We start from the raw sequence: 25,010 nt of genomic DNA, 5'->3' as shown, positions 1-25,010 counted from the left end.
TATCCTATGAGATCTTTGCATGTTTTCTGGGAGCATTAATAGTAAGACACTAAGGAGACATTGAAACTATTCAGACATTGTCAACCAGATGAAAATTGTATCGGAAAATTTATAGCAAGATTAACAGCAACAGAGCTTAGATTTCTTCTCAAGAGTGTTTCTCTGAAGGCATGGGGGCAGGAAGAACATTTAGGACCCGAGGGTTCTAGGGGGCTGTTATTGGAGCTACACTACCATTGATTCATCCTAATGACTCCAGAGAATTAATTCTACTTTGTCATCTCTCCCTCCCTCCCCCTTACATTTTTCTCATGTTTATTAATGAATTACTGATATTAGAGTGGAGGTTTCATTTATAAAGTTTCATGTTCCAGGTACCTTGTGTCATATGGGGTCTTTATCAGTGCTCAGTTGTGAAAGCCAGAACATGAGCAGAGTGAGGGCAGGATGAAGTTGCCTGGGACCATGCTTGGGATTCTTGGTGGCCTTGGTGAGAGAACTCTGTGTGTGTTGGTGGGAGGCCCCCAAGTTTCCCATCCCAGACCCGCTTTTAACATCACCATTTTTCCTTTCAGATAATTCTATCCCATTATAAACTGAATCTAACATTTTTATCCTGTGAGCAACAAGAGGTAAAAAGCTGAGGTTACCCATTGAAAGTGGGTAACTAGCTTTGGAATCAAGCTGTTGAGAATGAAAATTGTGAATTTGTCCTTAATTACACAACATATTATTTTAAAGTGTAAGTAACAACCATAGACTTTATGTGAGAGACAGGGATTTGGAAAAGGGCTGAGGTTGATCCTTAGAATTTCTAATATATACAAATATTAACTGAATGGGGAGTACCATGGCTTTGGTTAAAAGACAGAAAGCAAAATGAAAAAGTCACTAGGCCTAATCAGTGACATCATTTCTTTGTTCAGTTAGTGTGTCTGTCAGTATGTTTAGTACTTTCCTAACAAGTACCCAAGACCTATCTGATGTCTGAAGAGGAGTAGAGGAGTCTTGGTGTCCAACAGAGTCTAGGCTGGGTTCATCACATGATTCATGAGTTAGAACCATACGTTCTTCTCTTTAGATGACCTCTTCCAAAAGATCACCAAAAGTGAAGTATATCTGGGGATCATCTTTTTAAATTTGAAAATTTTTTTTAAGTTTAGTGTATATGTGTATATAAGATAGTACTTAGTGAATACTTAAAATGTATAAATTGTTCATCCACACCTGTGTGTGAGCTGTATTCACAGCAACAGAGCTCAGTTAAATGCAGCTGTATTTTTTTAAATTGAAGTATAGTCAGTTTACAATGTTGTGTCAGTTTCTGGTGTACAGCACAGTGCTTCAGTCATACATGAATATACATATATTCGTTTTCATATTCTTTTTCACCATAAGTTCTTACAAGGTTTTGAATATAGTTCCCTGGGCTATACAGGAGAAAGCTGTTATTATTTTATATGTATTAGTATCTGCAAATCTCGAACTCCCAGTTTATCCCTTCCCACCCCATTTCTCCCTCTGGTAACCATAAGTTTGTTTTCTATGTCTGTGAGTCTGTTTCTCTTTTGTAAATAAGTTCATTTGTCTTCTTTTTTAGATTACACATATAGGTGATATCATATGGTATTTTTCTTTCTATTTTTGGCTTACTTCACTTAGATAATGCTAATTTGATTTACAAAATGGTACTACAACTTGAGAAGTGTGACGCTGTTCACTTCAGAATAATAATTTTTATTTCTCTTAATTCTCAAAATGATTTTTAAAGCCTAGTGGATGCTAGCACTCATTCTAGGTGTTAATTTAATATCCCTAAGAAAATTAAAAGGCTCTGTTCATATTTACTTTTGATGGGCTTGTTCATATAAGAAATTTTCAGCATTCTACAAAAATAAAATTGCTAGAATTAGTTAAGTGAATTTAGCCAAGTTAAAGGATTCCTCATCAATACACACAAAAAAACAAAACAAAATAGACAAATAAAAAGTTATATATCCCTTTAACCTACAGAATTTGTTTTATCATTTCTTTTACTGCAGATTGACAAGATGAATTATTTTACTTTTCTCCTATCTAAAAAGTATTCATTTTACCTTTACCATTTAATACTTTCTTTTTTCTGCTCTTACAATATAGCATAATTTGTATAAACAAAATTCACCCTATTCATTACGTAGTTCTGTATTTTTGACAAATGCTTACAGTTCTATAACCACCACTACCACATTCAAGATACAGAACCATTTCATCACCCTGCAAAATTACCCTGTGCCCAATTGTGGTCACCTGTCCTGCCCCCCACAGTCTCTGGTAACCACTTTTTCTGTTCTATTGCTTTGCCTTTTTAACAATGTCAAGTACATTGAATCATGCAGTATGTGGCTTTTTAAGTCTGGCTTGTGTCACTTAGCATAATGCATTTCAGATTTATTCACATTGTTACCATATCAATTCTTGGTTCCTCTTTAATGCAGAAGAATATGCCATTATACGCCTTTACTGCAGTTTATCCATTACCCAGTTGAGGGACATACTGGTTGTTCCCAGTTTTTATGGGTCTTCATTTGTACCTCTGGGGAAATAGAGGTAATTTTATTTTATTTCATTTTACTTTATATATTCCTCCCAGGACCTTAAGCCTTTTATTTTCTGGAGAGATGGAGAGACAGATTCAGGTGAGGTGTTGTGTCTTTCCAGTTGTGGTTGCTGTTCCTGGCCCAGAATCCTGCCTCACGAGGGGGGCTTTCTCGGATCTCTCATCCTGGCTCTGATCTTCCTTTTGAGTGTTGGGTGAGGTCTGTGAAGAAGATTCTGCAAATGACTGAGAATATCCCTTGTGTCTGTGGGTCCTAGGGGTTCTCTTTCCTTATTAGCTCATACTCAGCCTTTAGCAATTTAGTAAACATTTACTTGAATTCTTAGAAGTTTGTATGCAATCTGTCATCTGCCCCAGAGACACAACCACGTAGGTCTCACCTCTCCTTGGCTGTACTTGTCTCCCTTAGATTTTGGGGTAGTTGGCTGTACTGCAACCACAACTCTGATGGGCTCAAGAAAAGCTGTGACTTTGCAGGTAATGCATTAAGTTTCTGTGTTGTTGCTGTTAGATACGTGGGAGTAATGCTCTTTCCAGCTTTCTAACATCCTAAACAGAAGACAGAAAGGACCTCACCTTTATTTTTAAAGGATGCTTTGACCAAGTGTACCTTGTCTTTCAACACTTCAAAATATGCCATTCAGTTGACTCTGACTCCCATTCTTTTTCAAAGAAAGTAAGATGTACTTATTATTAGTATTTACCTGTATGTTAAGTTTCTTGTTTCACTAGTTGCCTCCAGGATTCTTGTTTAATTTTTGATTTTTAGCACATTGACTAACATGTACCTATGTTTTGTTTTACTTTGTTTTATTCTGCTTGGGGTTTTTCTTTTTATTTGTTTTGTGTGGGGTTCTCTGTGAACTTCTAGGATATGTGGATTTGTGTTGGTCAGTCATTTTTAAGAAAAATTATTGCCATTACCAATTTAAGCATACTTCTTATCCATTCTTTTTCCTCTTCATCAGAAATTCAGCTTGCAGGCATATTGTTTCATATTGTCCCATAGATGTCAGATATTTACTCAGTTTTTTCACTATTTCCAATATTATTTGGTTAATTTCTATTGGAGTGCCTTCTGTTTATCTGATCCTTTCCCCAGTTGAGTTTGTTCTGATGTCTTTTAAAAGCCTTATCTCATTTTTTTCCTATTATTTCTTTTAGGCTCTTTTTTATAGTTCATTTCTATGTTGAAATTGTCCATCTGTTCATCATGTTACCTATATTTAATATTATAACCATGCAACGTCCCTATCTGATCATTTTAAAGTCCTCATCTGATAATTCCAGTATCTCTGCCACATCTGAATTTTTTCTGATGACTTGTTTATCTTTTGGTAATGTATGATGTTTACCTGATTGTTTCTGCACTTTGTAATTTTTGTTGAAAGTCAGAAATTTTTCACAAAACACCAGAGACTAAAGTAAATAGTATTTATGCCCAGAAATGTGAGATTTGATAAATGGTGCAAACTCTCACTGTATCTGGGCTCCCTGGGATTCTAAATTGGCATAGTAGCCCATTTGGCCTTGAAGAATTCATTTTAATTTCAGCTGTTTTCTTCTTATCTACTTTTGTGGTGATGACCTAGTTTACCTACTGTTTTGCAGTAAGTGAAATAATTTATCTTCCTGTCTCTCTTTGGAGAGAATTTGAACCCTTTGGATTTCAGTTTGCCAGGTACTTTGCAATGTCAATTCTTTGATAACCTAAAAAATTATGATTTTGTACACTCCAGGACTTGATCTCATCATTATGGTGGAATTGATATGTTTCTGAAATTTTCTACATCTTAAGCAGAAGTGGAAGTCTAATTAATTGTGTTTTTAAATAATAATAACTGATCACTGGAAAATGAAAATTAATAAACAGTCATCAATAGTAGTCTCACATTATGATCTGTGGGGGATAGATTTAACAAAATATATACTAGCTTTACAATGAAAACAAAATATTGCTGAGAGAAATTAAAGAATACACAAACAGATTGCTAGATATACCATCTTTCTTTTTTGAAAGCTCAATATTTGTGGAATTTCCACTCTGCAATGTGATCCAAATGCAATCCCAAATCAAATTCTAGAGATTTATTTTTAATTGAAGTATAGTCAGTTACAATGTGTCAACTTCTGGTGTACAGCTAATGTCGCAGTCTTACATATATATATAATACATATATTCATTTTCATATTCTTTTTCATTAAAGGTTATTACAAGATATTAAATATAGTTTTCTGTGCTATACAGAAGAAATTTGTTTTTTTATCTATTTTTATATATAGTGGTTAACCTTTGCAAATCTCAAATTCCCAAATTTATCCCTTCCCACCCCCTTTCCCCCAGTAACCATAAAATTGTTTACTATGTCTGCTAGTCTGTTTCAAAGATGTTGTGGTAAGAATTGAAAATCTGATTCTAAAATTTATGCAGAAATGCAAAATCTGAAAATCACTAAGGCATTCTAAAAGAACAAAAGTTGAGGGATTTATATTACTTGATTTCAAGACACTTTAAAGCTCTAGTAATCAAGTGAATGTGGTGTTGGTGAAAGGGTAATCAAATAGAATAATGCATCAGAATAGAGTCTGCAAAAAGACTAGCTTTATTTATCAAGTCTCAAATTGAAGTCACTTTCTCACTAAAATCTTCTGTCTCCTGAGATAACAGATTCCTCTACTAAACCCTCTCACTATCCTGTGTCTTTTCATCTACTTCATAGTATTCATCACAGCAATATTAAATAATCATTTCTATAATTATTTATTTATTGTTAGTGTTCCCCATGAGACTATGTATTTATAGCAAGAAGTATTCTCCTTTGTTCATGGGTATGTTAAGACTTAATACAGTGATTGGCATATATTAGTTGTATAATAAATCCAAATGAATAAGAGATTTCAGAGTTCCATGAAGGGTAATAATTTGAGATTATACTGGTATACAGCCGATGGTATTTGTAGACGTTCTCTAAAGGCATCTGCAGGAGACCACTGTTTTGCTGACTGGTTTTCTTTGTTGCTTCTTTTTCTAGTCGCATCTGGTCTTTAGTTGTTTTCTCTAGATTGCTGTATCAGTTGGTATCCTTAATTTCAAGCAATCAGAAACAAACGTGCTTCTTTGTTAGTGATAATGTTCAGTAAATTGTCTTTTAAGAGTGAACTCTTTAGAATGAAGCATTGGATTTCTTAATGTTTCATGAGATTGTAGTCCACCTGGTTGTTTTTTGTTTTTTGTTTTTTTTTACTTTTTATTATGAGATTATTTGAGAATTATAAAGTTGCCCACAATAGTACAATAAATTCTCTTAAACTTTTACCCAAATTCCCTGAACGTTAATATATTTTACATACAATTTTTATTCTTCCCTTCCTTTCTTTGTTTCTCTCTCTAAACATATTTAAACACACACACACACATACTGAAACCATAGGAGTACATATTGTCTATAGATTTTTCTTTCAAAAGTTTGAAGTAAATTTGCAGATATACAAATTTGACATAAATTTATGTTTACTTATATATAGCAGTAAAAACAGTAAATTAGAAGTAAATTTACCCCTACATACTTCAGAGTATATTGCCTAAAAATAAGGATATTTACTTACATAGTCAAAGTAAGATTATCAAAATTGGGGAATTAATGCTAATGATTATTATTAAAACTTCAGAATTTATGCAAATTTTTCCTATTGTCTCATTAATTGTTTATTTTCACACACATAAAAAATTCTTTTCCGGGATCCAATCCAGGGTTACATGATGAACTTAGTTCTTTATTTTCTTTGTTTTCTATGATACTAACATTTTTGAAGAGTTCTGGCTATTCATTTTCTAAACTATTCCTTAATCTGTGTTTGCCCAATTTTTATCATGATTAGAATCTAGGTGTGCATTTTAGTAGAAATCATTATAGGAGGCACCTGATGTCAACTTTTCCCATTAATTGTAATCATATTTTGATCACTAGATTGTAATGTTGTTGGCCAGGTTTCTCTACTGTATTTCCCATGGTAATCCTTAAGTGTCTGATGGAGATATTTTATAAACATTTTGCTTCTCATCTTATTTTTGCCTACTAATTTTAGTTTATGGTTATTCTTCCCTGAAATAATAAGATGGGTGCCAAATGGTGGTATTCTAATTCCATCATTTCCCTTTTTGCATTACTTTGGAATCTGTGGTAAGAAAGAAGTTTCCCTTCTCCACCACTTATATCTGTTTGGACTCATGAATTCTTGTTTTGTTCTAAGACCTATAATATATTCTTCTCATTATGTCTTTTGTTACCCAAATGCCTCATTGGTTTTGAAAGCTGTGTCTCCCCATCTTCAGTAGACATATGTCTGATCAAGACATCTAGAGTATTTAGCCTTCAGACTTCTTAGCATGAGGTCATCAATCTAGAAGACTAGCATAATGTTCCTTGGATAGTAAGACAGTCAGGGCCCCTTAGTCTACAGTATGGCACAAAGATAGAGAACCAACATAGCCTAGAAGCAAGATGGTAAATATCTTTTCACATCTTCTGCTCAATTAAATGAAACAGCCCCTGTGTTTTCTGTTGGAATAGGTGAAAAAATATTCCCCAGATCAATAGCTACATATGATATGTTTTCAGTCTCCAGTAAGATGGTGGGTAGAATGGGAAATGGTAGATAACATTACAGCACTTTTCCATGTACATTTCAAGTCTTTGGTCATGGCATTAATTTCTTAAATTCTCTCCTAGTTATGGGTTAGCTTTTGATGTACTAGGGAAGGGTTAGGGAAGAGGAGAGCCAAAGATTACTACATGACCTTTCCTACCATAGTAAACCACTGTTCCAAGTATTAGAAGCCAATGTGATGATGTTCTCAGCTGCTAATGATTGCTATTTTAGTATATGCTGCAAATATCAATAAATGGTTGATATTTTGGATGTTCCACTACAGGCATGGTGAAGTAGATTCATGTCAAGTTTCTGTTGATCACCTGATCTACTTAAATTCTATTACGCACCAGTGAATAATAGGGAATGTAGGTGCCCAGGTCATAATGTTTACTTTGGCAAGCATCTGATAATCTAATGTGTAAGTACCTTAAAAGATGGCTGCAAATATCTTTGGTAAAGACTAGGATAAAAATACACATAATATGGATGCTATGTGTTTTTCCTTAAGTATATCAAACTTCTGCTTTGTTCAAGGGGGCTATAGATTTATATACATGTGTATGTATATATAATCACTATAGAATTGACTCAGGTCTGGGAATTGGAATACAGAACATCAATGAGATACATACATAGTTAGTCTTGGGTGTCCCTTGAATAAATAATACTCAATAAAGAGGTTATTTCTCAAGACTCATATTACACTGTGCAATGTGCTTGTCCCTGCACCCTGTTGTGTCAGCCAAGCCGGCCTTGCTCTTATTTCTGTAACTTAAGGAGCATTACTTGTTTAGGTCCACCTATTATACGCCCACCCTGACTTCACTTGCAGTGTCTCCTGACCACAGCATGACTTGCCCTAAAGTGAACGGCCTCAGAGGAACTTTCCAGAAATACTAATGTACCTCTCCCCTCTGTATTTCAAAGACTTGTTGAAGGAGAGATAATCTCAGCTGTCTTGTGGTTTGTAGTCAGAGACATGCCTGAATTTCCATCTCTTGAAATATTTAAAGCATTTGTATGAAAATTTTGACATCTTAGTTTCAAAAAGAAGACCCACCAGCCATTATAGTTTTTTTTTTTTTAAATAACTATGTGATTAAAACTGACCTTAGCTGCTCGAGGTACCACATTATATCCAGAATATGTGAATGAACATTGATATGTTGACGATTGACATATTCAGCCTTACCTAATATTAGGTTTTTGTTTTTAAAAAAATCACTCTCAAATCCACAGCCACATACCTTCCACGGGTTTATGCTTGTTATGTTGATATGATTTTCAAAGTTGTGTTTTTTAAAAAAAAAATTTAAGCCTCTCTTCCCAGGCTTTACTTTATAATTTATCTGTGGCACAAGGTAGAATATTCATTTATTATGATTCTGTTATTGGGCAGTTGAGTATGAAAGAATTGGCTTTATCTTAAAAGGTAAGTACTTCACTTGAGTGTGCTGTGAAGCATTAAAGAGAAGGAAAAAAGAAACAGCAAATAGATGAAGAAGAGGCCACTTCAGTTGGCAGGGGAAGCTCAGGGAGGGCTGAGTTTTGAAGGGAATTGTGAGTTTTGAAATTCCCCATATACCTGTGTTTCACTCTGCAGAGCCCTTACTCATACAATCCACCTGCTGACTTTCACATAAGGGACCTGGAGAGTCAATGAATTAAATTGTCACTGCAGTTTGGCAACCTATAAAATAAACTTTTGTGTTAATTATTAGCTGCCCTATCACTGATGTTGCTGAAAATAAGAGATTTTTTTTAAAGGAATGTAGTGTCCCTTGTTTCAAGAAATGAAATAAAAACAATTTTAAGGATTTGACTGTATCATTCTTTTCCTTTAAATTATCTACTGCCCTTAGAAAAAGTTCCCCTGTGCTGCATTTCTTGAATTACTTTTGCCCATCATGTGATTGGAAGAGCAAGGATCTCCCAGACTTGCTTATAATCAGCTCTGTAATCATGGTTATCATAGGGAACAATTTAATTTGTTAATACATAACTATTGTGGGCCAACCAGATGTCCATCCATTAATGATAATGGGATTTTCATTGCAGTTAGCAGTAGAAGCAGATAATCAAACACATATTTTAATTCATTTTAATCCAACTCTCCTGTCTACAATATTCCAAAGGCTGAAACAGACAGGTTCATATTGGAAATCATGAGAAATCATCTCAGTTGCAAGCAGTAGAGAAAACTGGGAGGCTATCTGGACAATAAGGCTTGAAAAGTGAACATAAACCAATAATAGATCAAGAAGATGTGTCCAGAGTACCATCAACAGTACTATAACACACACCACTAAAATTAGGAAGGATATAGACGGTTCATACAACACAGCTAACAAGTGTGTTGTAAGTAGCAAATATAGAACATCATAACCAACAGGGAGAAAATACCCATTCATCACAAAAATGTGCAATGTTTGCAGATCTGTGGCTGCCTCTCTTAATTCTTAGAGTCATTTCCAGGTACTCCTTTCCTTGTAAATACCAAATGGAATAACAGATGTCAAAAAATTCCTAGTACTCCATGGGGATACATTACATTAGACTAATAGTTATGTAAGTATCCATAGTATATAGATAGATATAATTGTACTTTATATGTAATCAGTGTATATTATGGTAGTTACCATATTTCTTGGAAAAAATGAGGGCATGACCGTCGTCCCAATGATTAGTAAGTTTCAATGATCAGTCTCTGAGATAAATCATGACAGAAACAAGTCACTTTAACTGTCTCTCTGGAACTAAGATTAACTACAGTAAAAACTTGCTAACATAATTTTGCAGAATCTATATAGATCAGTAATTATTGGTAATCTTACCCCTACCCCAAATAATTATTATAAAATTGAGTCATAAGAATATTATAAATAATTTCTAGTTTGGAACAAGTCCTCTATTTGTCATCCATTTTCTATATAAAATATTTTGATATTGTGCCACAATCATAATTACACTCTATGGTGTTTTATGGTATCACAGGATACCAGTTTAAATGTTATGAGGAAGGCCTTTTTTCTTCATTTTTGAAATTTCCTCTTTTAGTTTCAAGCATGGCCGAACTTCTCTGCAGTTTCTTATGCAGTGAGTAATTACATCCTACTTAATTTTTTGAACATGAACTAATATTTAATGAGTATCCAGTGGCCACATGACAGTGCAATAAACATTCTTTTGTTTAAATGTCTATTTATTCCCAGACTGCAGTGTCTTTTTAAGATGCTGAGAATCTTAGCAGTTTCACAATATGAAAAAGCATAATAGTCCCCTTATGAAGAATTATCACTCTTGAAAATATCCCAAAAACCAAAGAGAAAGAAACATCATGTCTCTGAATATTAATAACTTCCAGAGTTGTAAGTTCTTACAGAAGAACTATTTTTTTTCAGATATTGAACAGCATTCCGAATAGTTGCAGCATATCAATAAGAAAAAGAAAATGAGTAATGTAAAAATAAACTCTGTATCTAATATTGACAAAATTAATTAAGTACTAAAAGGAATTGAATGTCATTTACTATGAAACTAGGAGTGAAGCTTTCTGGGGGAATTGGTATCAGTGATATAAATAAATGTGTACAATAGCCAAGCAGCAATACAAGTCTTATCCTAAAACATGTATCTGAAATCTAAAAATATTTCTGACAATATAAAGCAGAGAAACCTGAGTTAGAATGAGGGCTCCGAGTTCTTTCCTTATTGGTGGACAGGTAGGGGTGGGTGAGTATTGAGGCCAGGGGCTATTAGTAAATCTAGGAACCCTCTTGATACAGTCTGAAAGGTGGGGGCTATGGCATTATATGAAAGATTGATATTGAGACTGGATAATAAAATATAATGCCTTGGCTTTGTTTACCTAAAATTATCTATCGGAAACTTCAACAGGCAGTTATTGACTAGAAGATTACCAGATGTCCCTGATAGCAGGGAGGTCTGCAGACTATCACCCACTCCACAGCCAAGGAGGACTGAGCCTAGGGGTGATCACTGGGAACATCTGGGGGTATAGCTGGATCAGGCAAAGAATTCACAACTTTTTGTGGTTCACTTGATCTACTCCAATTCTGTTGACATATCAAGGTGGTGAAGAGATCTATACAGAATGGATTTATTTGTTAGGCACCCTGACTGCTTCTGTTTGGTAAAAGAGATGTAAAAGCTTTTTTAGCACTGGTTGGGGAAAAACCATGTGAAAACTGCATGTGTTCCAACAGTTACTGGGCTATCTGGAAGGCAAGAAGAGAAATTTGCCAAAACAAAACCAAAAAGCCCATGATATGAAAGCTGTTAGTCTTTGCCGTCATCCTGCTTTCCACTGTGAGAAATAGTGGAAAGTACCTTTTTAATGAGAGGAGTTGTAGACCTGGAGTGGAGTCATCTATAGTAGCTTTGATCAGATAACAGGTTGTAAAGAGTATATGGCATTTTGAAACACTAGGCAAAGATTGTGTCATCTAATCTGCATGCTAAAAACGATTTCAGTCAGGTCTGTAAAGAGTAGTTATTAGACATCAGATAACAAAAAGCAAGTGTGCATTCTGCACCTTTTATTTAAAAAAATGCGGTGATGTTTTTGAGTGAATTAGATGTATGCCCTTTTACCTGAAACCAGATTTTCAGTACTCTCCAGTATGACATACGGCTTTATTGTCATAAACCTAAATGTGGGTCTACAAGGGTTCAATGTATGCATTTGCCAGAGCTTTATCTGTGATAAAAAATAGTTATGATCAATAAGTGCTGTTTTTCAGGCATTTTTCTCAGCAATTTATATAATTTACCTTAGTTTAGTCTTTTCAATAACCCTAAGAATGAAAAGCAGTCATTATCTCCATTATTATAGATGAAGAATTTGCAACTCAGGGTGATTATCTTATCCAAATAATCAGAGATGGAGCTAGGGCTGGTACCCAGGTCTGGCTCACTACAGGTCCTTGCTCTTCGTTAATCTGTACTGCTAACAAGGCAAGTTGTATTTGACTCTGTTGATGGGCAGAACGATGTTCTATAGAGGAAGGTGCATTTATTTACTTATATATATGTTGGTTATAATTTTTCATCATGTGATAAGAACTTTTAGGATTTAGTGTCTTGGCAACATACAAATACAAAATGAGCTCAGTGTTAACTATAGTCATCATGTTGTACATTGTATCCCTAGTATTTATTTATCTTATAATTAGAAGTTTTTACCTTTTGACTACCTTCATCCAATTCCCTCACACTCTATCCCCTGCCTTTGGTAACCACAAATAGGATCTTTTGTTCTATGAGTTTGTTTCTATTTTTAGATTTTCCATATGTGACAACATATAGTATTTGTCTTTCTCTGACTTATTTAACTTAGCATAATGCCCTCAAAGTTCATCCATGTTATAGCAAAGGGGAGTATTTCCTTCTTTATGGCTGAATAGTATCCTCTGAATGCTAATAATATAGAATATCTTTTCAGGTGCCTTTTTGCCATCTACATACATTCTTCAGTGGACTTTCTCTTCATGTCTCTGTCCATTTTCTAATTGGATTGTTTTTAATTGTTGAGCTTTGAAAGCCCTTTATACATTCTAGATATAAGGATCTGACATATTGACTTTGTGTCCTGCTAACTTGTTGAACTTGTTTATTCTAATCTTTGTGTGTGCACATTTCTTAGGATTTTCTATGTGCAAGATCATGTAATTTACCATTAGAGAAAATTATACCCCTTTATTTCCCATCTAGATGCCTTTTAATTTTCTTTGCCAACTGCTTTGACTAGAACCTCCAGTAAAATGTTGTGTAGAACCAGCAGTAGCAGACATCCTTGTCTTGCTCTTACTTTAAGGTTAAATATATAGTCTTTTACAGCTAAGTGAGTTTTCATAGATGCCCTTTATAAGGTTGAAGAGATTCTCTTTTATTCTCATTTTTTGATATTTTTTTTGTTTTAAATCATAAAGTAGTCTTGAATTATCTAAAACATCTTTTCTTTATCTATTGACATGATTATGGTTTTTTATCCTTTAATCTACTGCTGTTATGCATTACATTTACTGACTTCTGGCTGTTAAACCAACTTTGTATTCCTTGGATAAGTCCTACTTTATCGTGTTACATACTTCTTTTTATATAATTATATTTCTGCATTTGTATTGCGGGTATTTTGTTACTGGAACTGTTCTTACCAAAGTATTTAGTGACCTTCTGAGAATCAAACTGCTAAGTCCTGTAGCATTTGTTTATTGACATAGCATCTGCAATAATTTTACATCCTTCCATAATATTTTTCTTTTATCACATGAGAAACCATCAGTCTTTCAGGTCCTCCCCCGGCTTTACCATAACCTGATGTCTCTCTTCATATCTATTATAGCTAGCACGTATTTTTATGTCTCCTTGTGATCACATTATTCTCAAAATTAGGGATTTGCTTTTCTTCACTTTTGATAGTGCCTGTTTCTTTGAATACTTTCAAATTCTTCCTTTTCTTCCTCCTCCTCCTCCTCTTTTTTCTCTTTCCTACTCTCTCCACTTCTCTTCCTTTCCTTTTCTCCTCTTCCTTCTCCTCCTTGTCTTCCTCCTCCTTCTGTCCTTCTTTTCCCTTTTTCTGACTAAATGAATAAATAAATATAGAAAACTTAATGCACAGGAAAGTGTTTCCTACTTAACCCTAACTGTAAGCTATTAAATCAGATGTGTGTTGGAAAGAGAATAGAAAAGGTGAGAAAAAAGGATAGAGTTGTAGTGAATTCAGACATTGAAATGTCAGAGTAGAATTAGAGAGGAGAAAAGAAGAGTCAGAACAAGTTCCTTGTATAAATTAAACTAAACATTTGTAGCTTGCTATGTCAGTGTTTCCCAGAGTATTCTTTATGTGTTTTGCATTAAACCAAGTATATAGTCATTTATGTTTAGAAATTTATGGTAAAACAAAACTAAGTGACTCCTTAGAGATTCTGGAAGAATGAGCTATATTGCTAATATGAAGCGATCATAGTAGCTAGCATTTCTCAATCATATGTAACCAGGAATCAATTGAAAAACCCTACAGCAGTCACCCAAGGACTGAGGCATGCTGTTGTTGGGGAAAATCCAGTTTCCTTCTCATTCAGAGGTGATGTGGTGGTGGATGGGTATGACTCAATATTCTAGATTTTAAAATATTATCATTCAGGTCAATTTATTAAGTTTTTGCTCACATGTTATAAAATTAGACCATTAGTAGTTTAGGTAAATATAAACATGTGATGTTTATAGAAAATGTCTTATCTGAAACCAATTCCTCAGCTTGTTTAAGCTTGTTCCTTGGCTTCTGATTTCTTGGTACAAAAGAAGAGTGTGAACTAGTATTTTAAAGTATCAGCATAACAACAAAAAATTCAAAAAAGGAAATGCAATTCCAGACTGAACCCTTAAAAACAAACTATATATTTATTCATGTTGTTACCATATAGCAAATTCAGTAAAATAGGGAATTATGTAGTGATAAAAAAAACTAGATGCTTAAAATCCTACAATAAAAGTAATATTTTTAAAGAAAATTTTATGTTTATGTTTTGATACTACAAAAGAGACAGTTATTTCAGTATTAAATCTGACTTATCTGAAAAATATACTTCTAGCAAAGAATAAAAAATAGAACTAAAAATTACCTTTATATTTTCAGGGAAACATGTTAACTCTAAGTCTAAGACTTAACAAATAGCTTGTAAAAGCAACATAAGTTTCATAATGAATCAAAGTAAGAGTCAATAACATAAAGTATGAGTTATTTGAAAAGATAAATAGTAATTTTCCTTTGTCCACACTAGTTAAGGAAGGTGCTTTTTTCATAAGTTAACCAATTTGATCAACTGAAAGTTGTCTGGGAAATTTCCTCAGTAATCCCCCTTTTAACACTAAAACTGTTAATTTTAACACTTTACTGTATCTTGAACCCTCCTTTTGATTTTACTTCTACTGTCAGTCACATAATTTAGGCCCTATTCCCTGACAAGTCAACCACTTGTGTGACTTTTAATTTGTCCAACTGCTCTAAATTTCCTCTGATGACTGCTGAAATGTGTTTCTGAGACTCTTGATCATGTCCCTTTCTTCTTGAAATTCATTGAGCTGCATTACTCATAGTATAAAGTAAAATCCCATTATCATAGCAATAATGAGGCATCATGATCTATTCCTTGTCCTTTACTTCTTTCAAATTTGGAAATTAGTTTATGCCAAAAGTTGTACTCAAATGTACCCAATGGTTTTGAACCTGATGTATTCCCAAAATATCTTCTTCTCTTTATATTTGGCTATTTGTAAATCATTTTTAAGCTTTAAAAATCAGTTATAATGATTGCTTTATTCATAGTGTAAAAATCTCTACTTGGATTTAGTGAGTCCTTTCTGTGTGCTGTATAACTAAATTTATACACCAGTAGGTACCTGTCTCATTGTATGTCATTCTTTTCCAACCAACTTTAGCATAGGACAATTTCACTGATCTTCACAACTTCATTGTTAGCAAATGCCTAAAATGTATCTATTAGATATTCAGTAATTTAGTAGCATATGGTAGCTTTTTGCTAAATCATTTTCTCCTTCTTCCTGGGCCAGGTAAATTTTCCCAGTTTTTTCAGATTTTCTTGCAGTTAGGTAGGGTCATATAACCATATATTATTCAATGGAAAGTGAAATGAAGTTGTCTGCTTTCAGGCCTTCACACTCTTTTTTTAATTCCAGCAATCTTAGAGACTGGCAAAGCCATAAAATGTAGGGATGCTGAGTCCATGGGTATTTCCTAGGAAGAGAGTCACCTGCCGGTCATGAATACTCAGAATTTTTCTGAGCAAGAAATAAATTTCCAAAGCTCATGACTTAAGAAAATAGTTTATCTGTTCCTTTAGCTCTCTTATATTAAATAATATGTTTTTTAATATATTTGAGCATGTTTTAGCATATTTTGAATATGTTTAACTGAATTTTGTTTATCCATTAAAATTAGTATACAATACAATATTAAATATAAAAGTAAAATTTATTAATAATAGAGTGTTCTGTGCCAAATATTTTATGTTAATTGTCTCTAATTTGTTATTCTGGTTTTATAAATGTAAAACTGAGATTTAGAAGGATGAACAATTATTCCAGGATATAGAGCCAGTGGTGTGGTCTCAACCCAAACAATCAACTGAAGACTTATATTCATCCTTCTGCACTGCAGCATCCTAAAATAATTCTAGACTGCTGTGATGATTCAGAAGGATCTTTGAGAGCAAGTGTACTGATGTGAACATTGGTCATCACTCTGGGGGTGAGTCAGAATATGTCTATCTTTAGATTAGTGTGCAAATTTTCTAAGAAATCAATAATATGGCCTTAACATTATCTTATGGATCTGCACCTGAATCAATTGTATCTGTCAATCTTTTAAAGGGTTTGAGTTTTCTGATTATATGAATTTTGAATGATGGAGTTTTTACTCACATTGCTCATTATATACTACAAATTCAACTATGGGAGGAAGGATAATAAATACTATATCTTATTCAAATTTGCAGCAAACAGATTTTGGCTAGGTTCTCATATAAGACAGAAATCACTTAACCATCATTAAAGCATTTGGTTTCTACTTTGTTGATTAGTAATGACAATTATAGCTGCATTGTTTTAATTAGCTGTTAACTATCACAAACTTGGTTCAGATATAACAGAAGTCACTTAACCATCATTAAAGCATTCAATTGCCACTCTGTTGACTAGTGATGACAACTATAGCTGCCCTGTTTTAATTAGCTAAAAACTTATGAGAAACTTAAATAAGTAGGGTTTCCATAATGGAATAATCCAACACACAATACAAATGCAATATTTATTTGGTGTGGGGTGAAATAATAAAATTTTAAAACTTTATTATTAGTAATGATGTTATAAATCATAGAATGCATTTTTATAAATTAAACATAATCTTGATTTATTAAAATAAATTATGAAAAACTTCAAATATTCCACTTTTTTTTCATTTTTGGATATGGCCCTGAAACTGTAGGGTATCTCTGCTGCATTGTTCAATTTGAAATATCCCCACATGTGCATTAATTAGTATCACATCATCTTTTACCTTTCATCTAAAGGCAGACTATTGCTTTTACATAATTTTCTTAGCATTCATAACAGTGATTCTGAGAACATCTTCCATTTCTACTCTTAACTTTTAAAGCTCTTGCCCAATTACTCACTTACCTAAATATATTATAGTATTTCCAGATCCTTGTCAGCTGGGAGGGAAGGGGCATCACAGGGTTCCAGGCTTTCACACCACCCCTTTCACACCTTTCAGTTACTTTTTAATTTTCTAAATAGTTGCCTATCTTGTTTCACAAAATGAGATGAATTTTAACAGATTTGAAGATATCCTAAAGCAAAGGTGAATGTCATTAATATGAAGAAAAAAACTCTGATAAGGAGAAAACTCCAGCTGAGACGGTAATTTGGATGGTCGAGACTCTAACTGAGCCCATAATTTTCCCTTAGACAAAGCAATGAGGTGAATATAATTATTGAGAAAATATTTTTGAAGCACGTGGTTAAAAAATAAATTTCTCATGTGATATTGTTCACAAAGATAGTGATAGGAGAATGTCAGTCATAGATTGGAAGCAAATATTTTGAAAAAGTATACTGAATATTTTTATATAATTCTTTCTTGTAGATTCTGTACTTAATAACCCAGAAGACACCATCATTGTGCAATTAAACAAACAAAAAATAATTTACACATAGATAAGCATGTAGATCCAGAATCAATTATTTTTTAAAAAAGAGTTTAAAGTGTCCACATTATAGTATTATAGTTCTCTGTTAAAATATCTCTTTTTCACAATACTAAAAGACAGCCTATATTTTAAACTTTTTTAATATCCAGTTACAGAAACAAGGGCAATATCAGATACATAATAAGTATTAAATAAAATTTAGCATTTTCTGGTTGAGTAAATGAGTGAAACATTTGCTCATAACTGGTCAGTACACATAATAACTAATGTTATTACTTACTTTAAGGAAAACAGGTCATTTTTGATTTGCACAACACACACACATATACTGAGCTTTACTTTTACTCTTTTCAACAATTGATGCAGTTGTTTAACTTATATGACATTTTCCTCTTCTCCACTTGTTAATTTGTGTTTTTGGAGAAGCAGTGCCTATTTATATGCATTTGGTTCATTGTGTCCTGGAGTAACAGTCTGTCCCCATCTACTGCTATGTTTCTTAAGCTATTCATTTCTCATTGTTATCTTTTGTTTGATCAACTTTATTCTGCAGGTTTTCTCATTTAAATTCTCAGACTTGGGACACTGAAATGTTAACATCACAAACTTGACTAAAGTTTTCTTTGTTCAACTCCAATGGAGTTGTGCTTTGGTGAGGCAAGGTTAAATCTGGGTTGGCTACAACTTTGTCTGCTCTTCTCCACTTTTCACAGTTAAAAAGCACCCTAGGTTGTACTTTTATACCACACAGAGTTAATGACAGAATATGGTGCGTAGTGCTATAAAAATTCCAATGCATAATTGGAATCCTAAACACAGTTTATAACACTTCTAGCCAGAAAGTTGTGTGGAATTCAACATTTTACTGTACCTATTGAAATTCTAGGAGATGTGAAAGAATAATGGAATGAAATAAGAACTTTGTTCCTAAATACTTCAGTAAGTTAATTATGAAATGAATTATTGAGTTAATGTGCACTTTACTTACATGCAGAACAATTTTCATTTAGTATATCTCAGTGATTCAAAAAACTTGAAAAGGGAAGATTTCAATGTTAGCATTTTTACTAATATGTTCTATTTTTCAAGCACTGGTTTTATCTAATTGTAGATAGTGAGGCTTTTCATCTAAAATATTTCTTAAATCAAAATCTCAGGTGTGAATTCCCATTATTAAGCTATCTTCCTCTGCTCCACAGGTCTCTATTGCATTCACAAACTTCATCATGGTAATACATCATTTGTTCATTTTTCACTAGATCTTTAAATTAAGTAATAAGATACTAGAGTATTGAGAGCTTTCCTTCATGATGTTTATATGCTAAAGCTGTGTGACCTTTTCAGTATTCTTCAGTTCATTTTGCTGGCAATTCTTTGTTATACACAGAATGGTTTTGAAAGAATCTTGTAGCTTCAGGTTTTGAGTTATACACACATGGTTTTATTAAGGCAGGAGAGAAATTCAAAGAGTAAGTCTAGTTCCTAAATGATAAAGATAAAAAATTATTCAAGATAAGAAGTAGTATGTTGTTTAGTCTCCATGCAGTCATTTTTTTTTCTCATTTGTTTTTCTGTGGTTGGTTTCTACTTCATGCCATTGTGGTCAGGAAAGATGCTTGAAGTAATTTCTATCCTCTTAAATTTGTTGAGGCTTCTTCTGTGCCTGAATGCATGGTCTATCCTAGAGAATGTTCCATGAGCACTTGAAAAGAATGCATATTCTGTTTCAGGGATGTAATGTCCTAAAAATATCAGTCAAGTCCAACTGTTCTTATAGTGTCATTTAGTATCTCCATTGCCTTAATGATTTTCTGTCTGGAAGAACTGTCCAGTGATCTTAAAGTCTCATGATTATTGTATTCCCATCAATTTCTCCCTATATGTCTGTTAGTATTTGTTTTATATATTTAGATGCACCTGTATTGGGTACATATGTGTTAAAGAGTGTAATATCCTCATCTTGTATTGCTCCTTTGATCATTATATAGTGTCCTTCTTTATCTTTCTTTATGGCCTTTGTCTTAAATTCTCTCTTGTCTGAGTATTGCTACTCCTGCTTTCTTGTCATTTCTATTTGCATGGAATATCTTTATCTATCCTCTCACTTTCAGTCTGTGTGTGTCCTTCACCTATTGTCATTCTAAGTGAAGTAAGCCAGAAAGAGAAAGAAAAATACCATATGATATCATTTATATGTGGAATCTAAAAAAAAAAAAAAAGACCAAGGAACTTATTTACAAAACAGAAACAGACTTGCAAACATTACCAGGGGTGGAAGGGCATGGGAGGGGATAAATCAGAAATTTGAGATTTACAGGTACTAACTAGTGTATATAAAATAGAAAAACAGTAAGTTTCTGCTGTATAGCGCAGGGAACTATATTCAGTATCTTGTAACCTGTGATGAAAAAGAATAAGAAAACAAATATATGTATGTATATGTATGACTAAAACATTACGCTGCACACCAGAAATTGACACAATATTGTAAACTGACTATGCTTCAATAAAAAAAGAAAAGAAGTAAAAAGAAAAAGAATAGACTATAAAAATAAGCTAAAACTTACAAGTAGTATCACGGATCTTCATTTTAGACCTTGAGCCTTTGTTATTTTATTCATTCCCTCAACCATAGAAAGCTTTCTGAGGCAAAATCAAAGTAAAGATTTCTGGGACTTAAACATGAATTCCACTCACTCCAGATTTCCAGAAATCAATAACCTGATAGGTGGATAAAATATACAGAGATGTTTGCAATATTAGATAATGATAGCAATTAAACACTACAGATTTTAGAAAATGAAAAAAATCCTTTGGGGAAACAAACAAAAAAGCCTTCTAGAGAAGATGGTGTATGAGTTAGGCCTGTAAAAATTAGGAGAATGTCAATAAATGTAGGTAGAAGAAGGCATTCTAGGCAGAGGCCAGCTAGAGATTAAATATAGTTGGAGAGTCACAGTGTTTGGTTTTGCTTTAATTTGCTTTTTATTCTATAGAATATTTTTAAACACAAGGAACATTATGGTTACCTTAATTAAGCTTTATGGCAGATAAAGAACACTGTGCCTAAATCTCTGAGTTCCTTTTCACATTTTCAAGTGCACCTAGAACATTTCCAAACATGAACAATATGCTGGGGCATAAAGTAAATCTGAAGATGTTTCAGAGGTTGGAATCATATGAGTATGTTCTCCGACTACAGTGTAAAAATAAGCTGGAGGCTAAATTCCAGGAAGATAAGTAGAAAATGCCTGTATGTTTAAATGTTAGAAAACATAATTTTAAGTAACTTATGGGTCAATAAGAGATCACATTGTAAATTTTAGAGTATTTGGGACTGAATTATTACTAAATTGTGACATATCACAGCTTGTAAAGTAAAGCTAACTTTCTGCTTGGGAGAAATGATACACATATATGTGTTTAAAGAATGACCTGAAAGTTAATAATGTAGACACCCAGCCCAAAAAGTTATCTAAAAAGGAAAAAATAGAACTCAAAAAAGTGAATGAAATCATGAAGACTTAACTGTAAAAGTTAATAAAATAGAGAACATACACAACATAGAGGATTACTGAGGTAGAAGCTTTGCCTTGAAAAGGCTAATAAAATTGATAAGCCTCTGCGCAAACTTTTAAGAAGAAAAAAAAAAGACTATCACTGCAGAACTTGAAGGCAAGAAAAATCAGAAGTAAATATAAAAAGTACCAGTAAGTTAAACATTTGGAAGAAACAGACAAAACTGGCTGTATTTTTAAATATCAGCAGCAAACTGTTACAATTTCTTTTAAAAAATACAATTTAAAAAAGCTTTAAAACATTAAAAAAAAAAAGGAATAGATGTAAAAAAACAATGTTCCAGAAGTCTGTGCCATATAAGACACAATTGGAGGAAGTTAGAGATGACTTAAATAAACTGAAGGGATAAGCCACATTCATGTAAGATGCAGTACTGTGATAAGGTCAGTTTGCTTTAGAGATTCAAAGTAATTTCAATAAAAATAATAACAGGATTTTTTTTAGTGGAATTTAAAAAGCAAATCCCACATTTTACATGTAAATCTAGAGGAACAAAAATATCCCAGACACTATTAATAAGAACAAGATGGAAATATCTACACTATCAAATACAACTGTGTATTTAAAGATACAGTAATTAAGAAAATATGATATTGGTGTAATGATAGACAAAGAGAACAACAACAACAAAAAGGAATAGAATGCCCAGAACACAGGTCAAATATATACAAGCATTTGATTTATGACAAAGGTGATACTTCAGAAAATAGGACAATTATATTTTCAGTGGATACTGGGTTAATTGGATGTCCATATAGTAATAGTAGAAATTTGACTCCTACATTACAATATATACAAAAATTATCAAAAGAAGATTCCTAAACATGTACACAAGGCAGAAAAATGTCTACATGTACATCAAGAGGCATGTATGAGGATGTTTAGAATAGCATTATTCCCAATAGACCAAACTTGAAATAACCTCAAATCCTTCAACTATTGATGAGATAAATCACAGACTATAAATTATATGAATTATAAGTTGTGTTGTATATCTTGCCCATTTTGATAATTAATTTGGCTTTACACTTATATATTGTGCATACATGTTTTGCCTCACAATTTAAAGTGAAGGAAAACCCCTTAGAGTTAATGTTACATGCAAATACCAATGTATTTAGAGCTGATATTCTATATTGAAAATTTGCAGATAAAGCTATATAGAACTTTGAAGTAAATACACAATGGTAAAGAGATTGTTTTAAAAATAAAATCAACTAAGGGAAAAAACAGAATAAATTACTAAAATAATAAATGAGAACCCATCATTACTGATTATTTGAACATTAAATAACAATAAATAACATTATAAAATCTCTGCCCATGAATTTGATAACTTAGATGAAATAGACCAATTTCTTGAAAGATACATCTGCCCAATCTCACACATGAAAAAACAGTCTGAATAGGTCATTATCTATTACAGAAATTAATTGAAAAATTTTTAACGTTTAAAATTGAAGTATAGTTGATTTACAATATTGTATTAGTTTCAGGCATACAGCATAGTGATTCAATAACTAATAACCTTCTGAAGCAGAAAGCACCAGGCCAAGATGGTTTCACTCATGAACCATTTAAGGAATATATGACACCAATTCACTATAAACTCTTCCAGAAAATAAAAGCAGAGAGAATATTTTCTAATTCATTCTGTGAAGCCAGTGTTATGCTAATACAAAATCTGAACAAAGACATTACAAGAAGGGAAACTATAGTCTAATATTCATCATAATAGATGAAAATCCTCAACAGAATATTTATAAAATCAAATCCAGTAATGTATAAAAGCATTTATATAATCACCGTCAGTAGGATATAAATTCCCAGTCTGGTTCAACATTCAAAAATCAATTGATGTAGTTGGGAGGGTATAACTCAACTGATAGAGCGTATATTTAGCATGCACAAAGTCCTGACTTCAATCCCCAGTACCTCCTCTAAAGAAAATAAATAAATATGTAAACCTAATTGCCTCCCCACCAAAAGAATCAGTTGATGTCATCCTTTTCATCAGTAGGCTGAAGAAGTCAAATGATACCAATAGACGCATAAAGAGCATTTGACAAAATCTAATACTGATTTATATTAAAACTTCCTGCAAACTAACAGACGGGAACTTTCTCAACTTGATTAAGACTGTCTTTGAAAAACCTGTAGAGATTACTGAATGGTGAGAAACGAAATGCTTTCTTCCTAGATTGGGAACAAGGAAAAAAATGTACCCTCTCACCACTCCTTTTCAACAACAGCATACTGGAAATCCTAGTTAATGTAATAAGACTAAAATAGGAAATAAAGCTATACCATGGGAAAGGGAAAAAAAGAAACTGTTTGTTAGCAGGTGACATGATTTTCCCAAAGAATCTAGAAAAACAAAAAGTCTTCTGGAACTAATAAGTGATCAGAGTAAATTTACAGGATACAGGGTGATTTTAAAAAGTCAATTGCTTTCCTCTGTACCAGCAATAAACAATTAGGACTGTAAATTAAAAGCACAACATCATTTACATTAGCACCCAAGAGAAAAAAAGAAATACTTAACTATAAATCTAACAAAATATGTATAAGATCTATATGAGAAATACTACACAGCTGTGGTGAGGGGAGAGCTAAATAAATTGGGGAAATATTCCATATTCACAATCAGAAGATTCACTGTTGTTAAGATGCCAGTTCTTCCCAACTTGATTTATAGATTAAGTGCAGTTTGAACCAAATTTGGGGGGATATGGAAACACTAATTCTGAAGTTCACATGGAAAGGCAAAAGACCCACAATAGCTAACACAATACTTAAGGGAAAAAAGAAGACTGATAAGTACCTGATTTCAAGACATACTGTAAGGGTGGGAGGGTATAGCTCAAGTGGCAGAGTGCATGCTTAGCAAACAGGAGGTCCTGGGTTCAGTCCCCAGTCCCTCCCCTAAAAATAAATAAATAAACCTAATCCCTACCCCCCCAAAAAAAAAACTAAAAAAGGAAAAAAAAACTTTCCAGAAAGACATACTATAAAACTACATTTATCAAGACAGTGTGGTATTTGTGAAAGAACAGACAAATAAATGGAACAGCACAGAGAGTCCAGAAACAGACCAACACAGATAGTCAACTACTTCCTGACAAAGGAGCAAAGGCGGCAGGGAAAAAGATGAGTCTTTCCAACAGGTGGTGTTGAAACAATTGGACCTCCACATGTGTGGAGGTGAATCTAGACACACGACAAGTTTTTAAAAAATTAACTCAAAATCATTGATAGACCTAAATGTCAAGTGTAAAACTGTCAAACTAAACTTCTAGATTACTTAGGACAAAATCTCAGTGACCTTGGATTTGGTAATGAGTTTTTATATATAATTTCAGAAACATCATCCATGAAAGAAGAAGAAAAATAAGTGGAACATCACTAAAATTAAAAACTGGCATCTT

Source organism: Camelus bactrianus, chromosome 4 (genome assembly GCF_048773025.1).
Source record: "Camelus bactrianus isolate YW-2024 breed Bactrian camel chromosome 4, ASM4877302v1, whole genome shotgun sequence".
In the NCBI taxonomy this organism is placed as follows: domain Eukaryota; kingdom Metazoa; phylum Chordata; class Mammalia; order Artiodactyla; family Camelidae; genus Camelus; species Camelus bactrianus.
This window is presented reverse-complemented; position numbering follows the sequence as displayed.